The sequence below is a fragment of the Stegodyphus dumicola genome, chromosome 8 (assembly GCF_044657685.1).
Source record: "Stegodyphus dumicola isolate Sdum_Otavi_A_Nest chromosome 8, ASM4465768v1".
In the NCBI taxonomy this organism is placed as follows: Eukaryota; Metazoa; Arthropoda; class Arachnida; order Araneae; family Eresidae; genus Stegodyphus; species Stegodyphus dumicola.
The window spans coordinates 112,764,724-112,780,303 of NC_140775.1; the positions used below are offsets into that span (position 1 = coordinate 112,764,724).

At 33.4% G+C, this 15,580-nt stretch overlaps 1 protein-coding gene across 1 annotated transcript in view; it reads right to left on the reverse strand.

The window, feature by feature from the left end:
- Positions 1-2,417: 2,417 nt before the first annotated feature.
- LOC118193572 (uncharacterized) overlaps positions 2,418-15,580 on the reverse strand; it is a 42,498-nt gene continuing 29,335 nt past the window's right edge. The window contains exon 2 of the mRNA XM_085822296.1: positions 2,418-3,441. The gene's annotated coding sequence lies outside the window, so the exon portion shown is untranslated. The remainder of the gene's footprint in view (positions 3,442-15,580) is intronic.

Consider the following 15,580-nt stretch of genomic DNA (forward strand, 5'->3'; position numbering starts at 1 on the left):
TCTAAAAAATGTAATACGTTTCCCAACTACATTTTTATAGAGTAAATATATGAGTTCCAAAGTACCTTGTCTAGTAAATGTAAAAATATCTTTTTTATAATATTTTTTCTGACTTTTCGGATTGTTGGATGAAAGGATATTTCCTAATCACAGCGATCTACACCACCCATAGTTAAACTGTAGTTAGAAACAATCTTCGGCTTGAGTATATCTTCATTTTTTTATTTTTTGAGGCTGACCATGGACGTATCATGAATACTGCTCATCAGACACACATCCTTCATCTTCGGTTGAAGAATCTAAATCATCTATATAACGTTTCAAAGAACTGGACGCCATTTTACAACAAAAAGATCCCGTGCACTTTGAACCAAAGAACTTATAACCTCTAACCTTTGAAATCTTCAGTAAAGTGCTGTCATCTATTGAATTGAGCGCACATTAACTTTTCCCGAGATACAGTCGGGTTTGACAAAGAAATGAAGCCGAAATAAACGTCTCCCGATATATATTCGGGTATAACAATACAATGCACTCAAAAAAATATTACCCCGAGTAATACTCGGGCGTGACATTTTCGAACGCCAGTGCTCTCGGGCATAACAGTTAAAAGGTTAAGGGCAATAACTTAGTTAATCTAAATGTGAACTCTAATTCCCTTAATTTATATTAAATTCTTAATGTTAGTAAAAATTATGTTTATATTATACGTGTATTTTGTTTTATTTGCAGATTTATAGCCAATTGTAAGGGAAAAAATTTAATAGGTCGTCTAATTGTAAAAGAATTGGATGACGCTGAGAAAATGATCATAATCCATGTACAATCACAACATTTAGACAAGAATATTATCTCCTTGAAATATAAGAATTGTATTTCTTCTAAAAATATAAAATCTTGAAGTTAAAATCTTTATGTCTATTTCTAGACAAGTTTTCTTCTGAGAGTAGGAGGCAGACTTACAAATGGTAATCTTAATTAAAATAAAAAATTTCCTCTCAAAATACCAAAGGATCATGCATTTACTATAACCATGTGCATATAATTTGAGCGCTAAATATTTGAAATTTGGTGCGCAAGCTTTATTGCTTCAGGTTCGGAATAAATTTCGAGTTATTAACGATCGAGATATAGTTCGGAAGGTTGAACGTGAAACTATAACATGTTTTAAAGTTAACGTATGTGAACAACTTATGGGCAATTTATCTGGCGAAAGAGTTAATCCAAAGCTTGTATTTAATAATACTTGTGGAGAAACTTGAGAAAGGGTATGCATGCAAAAATGTATATTGCTATATTCATATGTTTAGCCACCATATTTAGAGTTAGCAATTGATTTAACCACAGATACATTATCGCTACTTTTGAAAGATTTATTTCTAGACATGGAAAATATAATACCATAATGTTAGATAAAGGTAATAATACATTTGGTGCAAAATCAGAACTAAAAAAAATTGCATAGCTTAACCCTTAAATCTAATTCTGATATATCAGGTTTCTTTAACATTTGAGAGTAAAAACAGGAAACTGATTCCACCTAGGTCACCAAATTTTGGTTGTTTATGGGAAGCGGGTATTAAGTCATTTAAATATCATCTTCAGCATATAGAAGTCAGTTATAAATTGACTTTAGAATAATTCTGGACTGTTGTCGCTTCTATTGAAGGTATTCTCAATTCTCCTCCAATTTTATCCTTGTCAACAAATGCAAGTGATACTGAGGCCATTAAAAAATGACAAGGCTTAAAGCCATGTCATTTTTTTAATGGACGTTCTATTACTTCTTATCTTGAACCTGATTTGTGTCATCTTACAGATAACAGACTTTCTAAATGGCAGATTATTCCCAGTTTCATTGAATTTATTTGGAAATGTTGGCAAACTGATTATTAAAATCATCTTCAACAACGCACCAAGCGGTTTATTAACGAAAAAAATTTAAAGCAAGTATGTTAGTTGTGTTAAAGGAAGATAATCTTCCTTAAAAAATTTAATGGTCTTTGGCTAGAATTTTAGAAGTGTTGCTTGGTAAAGATTTAAAAAAAAAAAAAAAATTAAAAAAAAAAAAAAAAAAACCACCAGAAAAGGGGGGAAAGAAAAACAATAAATGTTGTACATATTCGATGTACTAGTAAAATTTGTTAATTGCCTTCAAGGATAACAATGCCTAGCTGTATATTATCGAGTTCTATTTGAAAATTGTGCTTTATACTGAAATGGAACTGTTTTAAAGTGCAAATAAAATTCTACCATAGTTAATTAGCTTGTGTTCTTTATAATGTTTATATTACTTTATACTGTATTTAATGATTATTTGCTTATGTTATTTTATACTAGCTGGGATACTCGGCTTCTCTCAAAGAGTTGATATGATATTATGTGGTAGTTGAAATAAAAGAATAAACTTTAAAATATAAGAGGTAATTTTTTTTATTGAAAACATATTCTAACTATTTACAATACTTAATAATATTTTTGTTTAATTACAATACTTAATAATATTGTTTATAAACAACATTTGTCATTTTGTTACATACGTACAAATTTTTAGAATTTCCTACGCGAGAGCAAGCTAGGTACAGTTGACCGTGGGAAAAAGCAGGATTCTTTGAAGTTGATGCCGGAATTTTTTAATGTTTATCCTTGAACTTTGTTAATTGTAAAACTAGAGGCTAATTTGATTGGTCTTTTAAATTGGAATGGCAGTTCAGTAGACATCAGTGGTATTCTGGGGAAAAATACTGTGTCTTTTGTCTTTTCCAGTCATAATTTCGGCTTCGGTGATGTTATTCGATAGCTGTTTGACGACCATCCTTATTCCATTACATAATTTTGGTAAGTTGAGATTTCTGAGTAGTATCATCGGAGATCCAATTTTCAGTCGAAGGCAGCGTATGGCATTCTTGGTACTTACAAATATCATCTTCAGCAAAGAGTTTAAAAATTCTGTAAGGAAGTTAACACTTTCTTCAACGTTTACCATCGTGTGAATCGATTTTCATATTCTCTCTTCACCGGGGATTTTCTTTTGAATATTAAAGTTGCTTTCGTCAACAATATTATTTTTAGTTGACAAAACTGCCATTTGAAATAGCCACTCTGGATTGGTATGCCGGTTTCTTTCGTCGTCGTAGTGGAATGCTTCATTTGTTAGGTTGTACTGTTTACTTGTTCTCGTCAGCGCTTCTCGTAGGGTGAGGTTTTCATGGGTGGCTTGCGTTCGCAGTCTTATTATAAGATTGTGTCGCAATTGTTGATTCTTCAATTCGTTCATTTAGTTGTTTTGTTTCTCTGCTTCTCACGATGCTCATTCTCCTTCACTGGGAACGTAAACGTGCTTCGCGCTGTTAGACTGTTTCGTTTTTTTCGCTGTTCTTTTTGTTTCATCGTTTTGCTTCAGAACTCGCAAGATCTCCTCCTCTTTTACGTTTGGGCTTTCTATAGAATATAAATCGAATCAACATTTTATTAAGAAATAAACTAAGTGCACTTTACACACTTTATTTTCTATTTATATTTAGTCACTGTATTACTTTGATTACTCACACTTCACTCTTTATTTTCATTCACTCACTTCACTGATAAGAAACTGACGTTCGAAACCATGACGGATTTTGCTTTATATACCCCTACCAATGGGTAGCCTCACCCATACAAAAAAGGCTTCGAATGCTCCACGATGTTCCAGAACATTCGAGAGTGTTCTGGAATGTTCCACAATGATATGGGATGTTTCCGAATGTTCTAGACTATTCCTGAACATCCCAGAATGTTCTGAGATATTCTGGAATGTTATGGTATGCTCTCGAATGTTCTGGACTGTTCTAAAAATTTCTAGAGAGTGAAACTTCCAACCCTTATATCTTTTTCAAAAGCACGCCCTTCAGGTAAAAACGGGAACCTTCTTCATGGATGGGGCATAGATGGCTATCACACAATATAATTCCCTTGATGGTATCGGGACTCGCTTCTGAGTTTTAGCGGCACGCACATTGTACACTTACTTTTATAATATATATTGATTATAGTCATGATGGAAAATACCTATTAGCTTTCATACTTAGATTGTAGAATGAGTTGTTTTCGAAACTGCTCACTTTTATGTTTATACTTTATATACTGAAATATGGAATTTCAACGGGCTGCGACATGTTAAATTACAATGCAGCGCCACCGATTGTAGAAAAGGAAAATGAAAAAAAAAAATCTCTCCATTTGGCCATCGGTGTCGGCTAAGGCAACATGTACTTAATGTTGTAATTATCGTTAATACAGTTGTTAGTGTTCTTTTTTTTTTTTTTCCCCTCTTTCTAGAGTCCACTCATTTAGTCTAGAATTACAGAAACATAGTACAACTGTATCAAAATGAATAGGACGTCTATGATAGAAATTACACATAGTTGCTCAAAAACTGCATCCTGAACTTAAAAGAATGTCAGAAATTTATGCAAATGTTTACTTATATTTTTCGCAAAGTTGTTTGTATTTAATCTTGTATTTGTTTTGCTATCTATTTGCATTGTATATATTGCGTTTTCATATGTTCAGTGTATTAGTTATGTTGTATTTGTATAGTTCTATTTAGATAACAGTTTGAATTTTGCAAACGATACGAGAGAAACCTGAGGTGTAACCTATTGAAATCCACAGTTATTTGGCTGAAAATATTATCAGCAACTTATGTTTATTTCTCGCCAAGTCAGGAGATGCTTCGAAATGTTTTTGAAAGGTTTAGGTTTATGTGATTATGGCAAAGTCTCGAGGGTTATTTGCCTAAGGGAAGGGATGTCTTCGTGGAGGACTTTTTGAGGGAAATTGGCTCGTATACACGTTACGCATGGGAGAAACCACGAAACGCCACGATACAGCCAGCCCGTTTGCGGGATTCGTACTTCAGACCGAAATACCAGTGTTCAGCGATTTTACCGCTCGCCCGCTGGTGGGCTGTGCTTTTGAAAGGGCGTTTGATTCAGAAAAACTTTAAACAAACTAGAATTTGTCTCTCTGAAAAAAATCGATTATTTCCTTTCTTGTGATGAAATTATAAAATAGCAAGCCGAATCCACTCGGCGGTTTATTTTATTTTGAATTAGTTCTGGAGTTTAGTTTGAGTCCGAGAACTGTCTGTTTATTCCTTTTGCTTAATGAGGGAGTGTGCAACACAGTGTACTGAAGTTTGAATTAGTGACGATATATGTTTTTAAACCGATTGACCGAGATTTGATTTTGCATCTAGATGATGTTAACGATATTAATACTGCAGCTGCATATTTCGTTGAAATCTTCATTTGTGTTGCTTTATTCATACTCTGAAGTGCAATAAGAGTTCGAATTTTCTTTTTCCTCATACTTGCTTATTCATATAAGAAGAATATAACAAGTAGTAATGTCAAAATGGTAACAAGCATATTAAATTTTCATTATTTATGGTGACAAATAATGGGGTTGCGCAGTTGTAGCTGTTTATCTAGCTATAAGGCTTGTATTGCCTTATATTATATGGCTTGTGCATATAGCTATAGTATAACTCTTGTATACCTCTGATAGCAAAATAAACAGCTACAATTAGTCCACGGTGGAAAACAGAGATAGTGCTAAAATCTTCTTAATATGCGAGGAATACCGCAAATCACCAACATCGCCTTGAAATGCAAAGGCTATGTAGTCTATGTATGCAAAGTCTATGAGCAAAGTCAGCAAAGTCAGTAGATGAGCACATCTGAGAGCGATTAAATTTCTTAGAACATTAAAGTTCGGTTTGAGCCACTGAGCTGGCTTCCGTCCCGGGTATAACGGGTATACCCATACGGAATTGGATGCCAACTCCGCGGATATTTATTGTACAATATAAAAGATGTACATGGGGACGGTTACATAAAACCCATACGTATAAACAGACACTATAGAAGTATACTACTATTGATGTCTTGGTTACATTCTATTGTCAACAGAGAATAAGGGATTATTAACATAAGAAACACATAGGTTATATAATAATTTGAAGCTATTAAGACTGTACATGACTGTACATGAGGCTATTAAGACTGTACATTTGAAGCTATTAGGACTGTACATGAGCTATTTTTGCATGAAGATGTTCGAGTGCGAATATCAATGTGTCAGTAGCATGACAATAATACCCACCATTGGTACTTTTAATGCTGTACATGTAACTTACATTATGCTATGAGATGAGATTTTAGGAGCAATACGTGGGAAAGCATGGATAAACAGACACTATAGTACCACACAGGATACTAGGATAAACAGACACTATTAGTACCATACGTAAGACATACATTGAACTTTGAATTGTACTTAAAATACTACATATAATAAGCATTATATTAAGCATTGAAACAATTAAGACTGTACATGGTGCTGATAATACATGAAGATACCGATGCGTGCCAATTTGTGCTGATTGACACTGTTAATGCCGAACAGGATACATACATTATGCTGTAGGAATGCAAAGTAATACTTATAACGTACCTTAACCTGAATATTAGTACATATGAAACCCTACAAGAGAACATGATGGCACATGACAACGGGGGGGGATAATAATAATAATAATATACATTTTGAACATTGCCTTTTGTAAGGTGATCACCTCCATGGAAGACCAATATGGTTCGAAACTGTGTATGGTCGTATGAAAGTGGTTTGCCTGCATTTATTTCCAAGATTATTCGCGAAGACTCAAACGCTAATTTTAACTGATGTCTTTAGTTTTTGAATGTGCACTATCAGCCACATTTTTCTCCCTCAAACCAATTTAAAATTCAAGGTTAAGGTTTTCTATGTTATCTTCAATAAGAATCTAAAACATCTTTTATTATATATCAAAGAAACAATGACAAATCTCAGAAAATTTCCCGCACTAATTTCTGACAGATTCTTCTAACACTAAACGCTTTCAACCTCAGAGTTGTAACCTAATCTCAATGCACATAAATAAAAAAATCGTTTGCTACGCACAAGCCCGTCACAAACTGCCGCTATAAAGACTGTAAACAAAGGCATTCGCTCAAAAGAATCAAACAACCGTTTTATTCGTCGAATTGTGAGACGTGCTAACGGGGTCGAAGAAGTTCACAGTCCGATTTTTTCCGTCTTTTTATCTTCTGCTTTTAGTTGTTATTCTTTTCACCTTTTTCGTTTTTTTTTCGCTAAAAATTTATTAGTTTATGGTCCGTTGGCAACGGATCCGGATATTGTTGTTGTAATAGTCTAACAATAGTGGAGGTCCAGAGCGTATATGCTGTCTGTTTGAAACAGAATTCTTCCCATTCTTTCACGGTGCTATTTTTATAGGAAATACTTATATTATCGCTTCCTATACTTTGTATGAAAAGTAAATGATCTTCATATGGAAGACTCTTTAATATATGATGCAAATATAGAATGTTTCATCGAAATGGCCTTGGGGAAATGAGGGGAATAATCTTCTAGCTTTCATCTGTCGTACTTGTCATAACTATTCATGTACAAAGACAAACAATCATGTGCGAACAAGCATTTATGTATCATTCACTCATGCAAATATTCACATGCGAATTTATGTGTATATGACAAATATTCATATTCTGTTTATTGAATAACATTCACTAAAATGCTAAAGTATTCAAATTCAAATATTCTTCAATATGAATTGATGTATTATTTGAGTTTTATTCTGATGTTCAGCGTTTACCTGAACAGACTAAATATTTGTAAAATTTTGATACACACAGATATATATATGCATATAATATCATAAAAATCATATATATAACGTATTTCCTCGTATACCTCCCCTTAGCATTTTAGAGCCACATTCTTTGAAAAGGTTTAAAATATTCGCGTAAATTTCCCCTTCGTCAATGCGTTCAGAAAACGAGCTTCTCTAAATTTAAAAATGGATTCATCCGTGTAATGATTGTTTTCCTTTCATTAACAAAGACAAACCCTCGTAAACTACCTGCAAATATCACGTCGAATTTTTTTCTTCTTCCTTTCCCTATTGAATTTTATGCCAACCTAATACGAGAACCTACCAATCACAACGATACAAAAACGAACTGACATTCAGTCTGCCGAATCGCTGTCCATTTTACCTTTCTTAATTATTTATAAATCATTTGAGGACTAAAGAGTAGCAGAGACAACAATAAGAACGGGTGAGATTCAAGTTACAGGGAAGTAGAAATAAAGATACCTTATTAAATATTATAATGCTAATATTACTATGGATTTTCTATTAGAAATTATAATGCTTTTAGAGAAATAATATTCTGATATTTACCTGCAGATTATCCAAAATTACTTTTCATTTGTTATGTTTTTACTGTTACCGCTTGCATCGGAAATTCGTATTTGCCCCTCTCGATTTTCGGACGATAAAATTAGTGAAAAATATCTGATCCGGACACCACAAGACTTCCATGAATGGCCTATTAAGTTATACAATTTTTTTGCTGCACTTCATTAAACTTATTAACTCGAATTATTCTAACTTAATTAACCGATTCCTCAAGGCAAGTTGAAAATGACATCAAAAACTGCAAATTTTGAAATTAAATACACCAGTCAATTTTTTCGTACGGGAGTCAAACTTCTTGTACTTTTGTTTTTTCATAACGAGTATAAAACTTTCCCAGATATAACTATACAAACCGAAAGACCACATTAAAAATTTCAAAATTTCGTTATTTGTCCAAAATTATTTTTTTATTTTAAATTTGACACTACCAAAGCATAAATGTTTTCGTGATTTAAAACACTTCTATAATTGGAAGTGCATTAACCTGACCAACGATTGCGAAAGTAAAGGGTAGGCAAGGACTATTAAGTGAAAAGGGATTTGGTGCTGCCGACTGCAAATAAAAGAAAGGAGATGCACAGCTACATGTTAGGGCAGTCCCATGTATAAAATTTAAGAGTTTTACAGCTAATCGTCTTTGAGTTATGCGAGACACAGACATACGTACGTACGTAATTGCAGATGTTATGAGAAAATCCAATTTTGAATCTATTTTACAATCCATAAATACAGGTCCACCAGCGGCTGAGCGGTAACGTCGCTGAGCACTGGTAGCTCGGTCCTAGGTTCGAATCCCGCAAACGGGCTGGCTGCATGGGTGTTTTCGTAATTTCCCCATGTGTAACGTGTATACGAGCCAGTTTCCCTTAAGAAGTCCTCCACGAAGGCCATCCTCCCTTAACACAGATAGCTCTCGAGTGCTTTGCCGTAATCTAATAAACCAAACCAATCCATAAATAAATATAAAAATACATTTTGGAATAAAGAGCTCTTTATTCTGTCCGTATATACAGATGTCCAACAAAAAGGTAATCCAAAGGGATTCGGGAGCGGTCAAAATAGATATTACATTTGAAATCTGATAATAGAAGTTTTTCGCGTTTACAATTCTTCCTTTACTTCGTACAAGGAAGTAAAAAGGGAAGAAAAGTGCGAGAGGAAATACAATATATAAAATTCTGTACCATTTGGCCTACTACACCACGTAAAAATAAGCTTTTATTAATGACAGCAGAGCTGCAAATGTTCACAAAAAACTTAATTTTAATACATTATAAATTAAAGTGGTACTTACGTATTAACGCCAACGTAGCTGCAGATGTGGCGGTTTTTAAGTGCCACCAATCTACATCTAAAATTTTTGCTACAAATCATAAATTAAAACACTTTATTTAAAATCAAAACACTTTCAAAAATCAAAATATTTTATTTAAAATCTAAGTAGTGAATTGGATTTCGGTGTAAAATGGCCGATATAGAGTTTAACATAGATTCAAAACAGTCTCTATTTTCTTTGACTTGTTGCTGTCGCCATAAGAACTCCTCTAACTAAGATTCTAAATGATGTCTCGCTGTCCTCCCATGTCTCTTGTTCCTCCATTTAGCACTGCCCCAGCACATTCTCTTGGCTATTTGTGTATGGATTCCTGTATCAGGATCAATAAAATTGTATTTATGATTAACTTTAGCATGTAGGAATCCTTCTTTTTCTGTTCTATTTGTTTGGTAACCTTTCCAACTGTCAGAATAAATTGTGCTACCATCTGCAATGTTTTCAATAATTTTATTAAGAAGGGTAGAGTCAGTTCTATCAGGAACAGTGACAACAAACGAATCTTTTGTCTCTCTACATATAGCACCAAACAAACACCTACTATTCGGGTAATATTCCATCGCACCAGCAGTGTATGAATCTCAAAGCTGTACAAAATGGAATTCTGCTTCCTTCAAACCAGTTGTCTTTTCTAAATCCCACTTGCTGATCACACTGTCTTAAATTACATTTCCAAAACGTACGTTTACCAAAACAAAGTTTCATATCATGTAAATTGTATTTATTTATTTATTTATTTTAATATTTCGCTCCTGAAAAAATAAAATTGTATCTTCTTCTGTGTTTGGATAATGCCAAAGACGCATTTTCGTAGCACTAAAAAATGGCGTCAAAAATCAGCAAATAACAGGGCAAAAAGGAATCCAAAAGATAACTGCGTGCGAACAACAGAATCGCTCTTTATTGGCGCATCAGCGCAAACTTCTGCTGCGATGGCGTTAATACGTAAGTACCATTAAAGGCATTTTCATTTATATCATCACTTACGCAAATTATCGAAAAATTAAATATTTAAACTGCGTTTAGTGTTTTTAAGCCTTTCGGTTTCTCAGAGTTAGCTCATGAATAACAGAATAATTAAACTTAAAAGTACATTAAATATTTTTTCCCTTACCGAATAGCACCAATCTGAAAAACCGATTATGTGCGAAGGCACGTATAGAAGACAAACAAGACGTCTTATGTTTCATGTATTGCCAGTTTTTATACTAGGAATGCCCATAAACAAAATAAGTTTCTATCACCTTATAAATAGATTTCTACTAAAAAATAAGCTGTGATGGTCATTATGAAGTTTTATAACAACATAAAGACTATAAAGCTTTTTAAACAATTTTCTTTTTTAAACACGCCAAACACATCTCTAACAACTGATTAGATCTAACAACTGATTAGATCTAACAACTGATTAGATCTAACAACTGATTAGATCTAACAACTGATTAGATCTAACAACTGATTAGATCTAACAACTGATTAGATCTAACAACTGATTAGATCTAACAACTGATTAGATCTAACAACTGATTAGATCTAACAACTGATTAGATCTAACAACTGATTAGATCTAACAACTGATTAGATCTAACAACTGATTAGATCTAACAACTGATTAGATCTAACAACTGATTAGATCTAACAACTGATTAGATCTAACAACTGATTAGATCTAACAACTGATTAGATCTATGCCACACCCAAGGTTGTTGCTTTTGCTAATTTTAAAAATGTTTTTGATATTTTCTTTTACAACATTTTGCGTTCAAAAAAAAAAAAAAAAAAAAAAAAAGAATTCAGAAACAAACACCGGATTTTCTTAAGTTGAAATTCTTGATTTAAATTTAAATAGAAAAGGAAGCTTAGATTGAAGAAGATTTTGCATAAACTCTATCGATTTCAATGGCGATTTGACACGGTGTAGAGACATTAGATGATTTTTTTCGAAGCCAGAGAGATGAAAAATGAGCAATCGCCTTCGCCGGAAATCAAACCACGGACCTCTGGAATACCGGCCGAGAGTGCAGAACCACTACACCACGAAGGCAGGAAAGCGAGAGAAATACCTTATAACAGTTCCGTCTTCTTTAAGAATGAAAATTTCTTGATACCTTCGATTTCCATACAGTTTATTAAAAAATCTAAGCTAGTATAAATTGCATTTTTACCTAATTTCAAATTGCTTCTACGTGTTTCTTATTCAGTTTGAGTTGAGTTTTAATGAACATTAGAGATTTAGTTTTATGAGTTGGTAACAACAGATATTACTTAGAATTAAGAAGGAAAACGAAATATTTGCATGATTTTTCGCATTTTAAAATTATTTTACATATTTTATTTATTTTTAAATCTTTAGCAATTAACTATTATTTGAAGTGTTATAGATTCAAAAGCAGGGCAAGGTATTTCTCCCCTGATGTAATTTTTGTTCGGAGACCACTTGTTTATCAGGAGCTATGGAGATATGTTTATTAATCAGTTTTTGCCAAACTGGTTGATTGAAATTACATTAACAAAAACTAGAGTCTGTAAATACAACAATCTGTTTAAAGAAAAGATAACACACACACATATATATATACATTTCCCCTATTTATACATCTCTTTTGAGTTTAACATATCTTACATATATGCTATTTTCATCATATGCATTTTTCCTAATGAATTCAGTTTTACTGCCTATTTGGAAATATTATCCTTAGCTAACTTGTAATTCTTTCGAAGTCTGAATTTGACTATTTTGAGTTTATAATCTATCTATAATAGATAATAATGCATTCCTTTTTCCTGCAGCGATTTGTTTTAAAAGCAATTCCGATCACACACACATATAAATAAAGCAGTTATTCTGTAAATGCACAAAAATACAAATTAAAATATTATTTTTAGTCCAACGTAAACATTTAAAGTCCTGAAAATCCCTAAATTTTTCTAATTATGTAACAGCGGAAGATTTTCATTGAGTGATGCTCTTCTTTTTAATATCTAATTAACATTATTTATGTTTTTTTAACAATATACCCGTGCTTTAAACCAGAGTTTCTTAAACTGTGGGTCGCCAAAACTTTTAGCAGTTTTGATATTTCTTTAACTTATTGTAATAGTTTTACAATTACCAAATATTTTTACACAATGTATCTGAAAATAGATAAAGATAAGACAATACAGACAAAGGAAAAAAAAAAAAAACGCAAACGTTACTCCGCATTCTTTTTATAATATAAACATTCATTTTCCTTGCTTTGCATGTGACGCTGTCATTTCGTCTGTCACTTATTTAAAATTTTCACATTGTTCTATGGCTTAAAATTAGAAATTAAAGTCAATGACCTAAAACTGCAATAGTATATTACAGTACAAGTGAAAAAATTGAGAGTTTCACTCATGCATGTGTCGGATTAGCACAATACGTACGGGGTCCCACAAAATTTTTGTAAATATAATGGGGTCCTGGAAATCGCGAAAAAATCTCAGTGATAAAAAGGGGTCGCGACTGAAAAAAGTTTAAGAAACCCTGCTGTAGAATCCGAAAATATTTAAGACGTAGTCATAAAAAAAAATCTATCAGCTTTGGAAAAATTTACCGAACATCATAAATTCAGAATAAATTTCATTCGCATGATTAAATGCCTATCTAGTGGTGCAACGATTTGGGTGATTAACTCAACCGTAAAGCTAAGTTATGAATGAAGAATTTTTAAACATTCATTTCAACGTTAAATAAAACTAAATAAGTAAATGAATTCTACTTTAAAACAAAAATTCGCTTCCGTCAGCACATGGGCCCCCAAGGAGAAACTGAGTGTCGAAAATTTTGTACTTGTGAGCTTTTCTTCGTTTACGCTACGCGATACACAGGTAGACTAAACTCTTCGTTTTATTATTACGCAGCGAAACTTCTCGTCGCAGTCACGTCCTATAGACGACACTCTCTGAATGTAATCAGTATTTCTGAAAACATAAAAAGACATCGGTACTGAAGATAAGCTGTTAAAGACAGCCTCTTCTACATAAGGCTGGTATCCATTTATTTCATGCGAACAAAGATTTCAAACAATATTTTTACTTGCTTTATTACCGAAAGAAAGAGCCCACCAGCGGCCGAGCGGTAAAGTCGCTGAACACTGGTAGTTCGGTCCAAGGTTCGAATCCCGCGAACGGGCTGGCTGCATGGGTGTTTCCGTGGTTTTCCCCATGTGTATCGTGTATACGAGCCACTTTCCCTTAGAAAGTCCTCCACGAAGGCATCCCTTCCCTTAGGCAGATAGGCCTAGTGTGCTTTGCCATAATTAAATACAAACACACACACACACCGAAAGAAAGAAGTACGGTTTTTCCTTTCTTTAGCAAAAACTGTAAGTTATTCGTTTTCAACAACCAATAAACTGTCACCATCGATTCCCCTTCAACGATCATTTGTAATGTAAAGGGAAATTAGTTTCTCCATCACCAAAGCGATCTGCGGTGAATGGTTGTTTCATTTAGTGCGACAAAGCAGAAAAATTGCTCTAAAGAATTGTTCTTTCGAAATGTTTTGAATGTGTGATACGACCTTAAGACTAAAATAATCCTGAACCGTGAATAATCGAATCGTCTTTAGAGAAAGTTTCTTGTACGTTACATAAGACTACCCAAAAAGTAAGAGGGCAAAACTGCACGCGAGTATTTTGTAATTATGGATCGTGCCGCTAAGCATTGTTAACTTAGGGGATTTCCCGAGCCTGTTCGCCAAGGGGGGCATCTATCTGAGTAGACCGGTTCGTCCTGACAACTGATTTGTGCGTGTTTTTTTTTTTTTTTTTTTTTTTTTTTTTTTTTTTTTGTACCGTCCTTCGATTTTTGCGGTATGTGACTACAAAAAACAAATGATGTGTTTGAAAAAAATTTTTGTTTGTTTGTTTTGTTTTTGTTTGTTTAGGAAAACAGCTACTGAGACCGTTGTTTTATTTTGGCAAACCTTTAAAGATGCTGCTTTGAGTAAGTACAAGCGTACACGTGACAGATGAAGGAAGATGGGGGATACCTAATATCTAACAGGGGTAAGCAGGTATTTATTCTGTCTTCCACTATATGGAGGTACTAACACTAAATAGATCCCTCAATATGGCTTTATGGGTAGTATATTAATAACAGATTCATTCATAAGTATAGAAGTGGCAGAGTTTCCTCTTATATACTAGAATAGATTTTTATGTTTACAAAGTAATGTCCAATATTATATGTAAATTTATATGTATTAAGATAATACAAGTAGTTTTCCAGATTAAAAAATAGCAATATGTCAAATGATAACTCTTACGGTTTACTCATTATTGATGAGCAGAAATGAAAATGAGCAACAGGCTGTTATTAAAGATGTTGAAGGACCATTGATCACATTTCTGAAGAAACATTTTCCGTCTGACATTTCGCGGAGAACAACATGATATACCATATCAGTGTTTCATTCACTACTTCTGAAATTCTGTTCATTGCGATTTATTTCTGTTTTCAGTGGTAAAGAAACAATCAATTCTGTGAATAAAAATTGCAATTAAATAATGTGAATGAGGTGAGAAAATACGTTATATGCTTTGAATAATATTTGGTGAAGAGACTAGCAGAAGCATTTTCATATTTTCAGCAGTAGATAAAGAGGTGAGTTGGGTAAGTGTATCGATGCTGGGAACTACGATATGTAAATGTGGGTTGATTGAATCGAATTGATTAAATTAAAGAGAACTAAAGAATGTAAACGTGTTGGGTTCCACCCTTTTATCTAACAGCTAAAGGAGTAGGAACCTCGTGAACAGTTAAGCGAATAACCGCTTTAGTTCAGGAACAGAGTAGTAAAAAGAAGGGTTAATTACGCTTTATTTCTCAAAATAAGAATTTAACAGTTGGCTCCTTTCTCAGAGAGTACAGCAAAGCCTCCACTTGGGCTTGAACTCACAGTAATA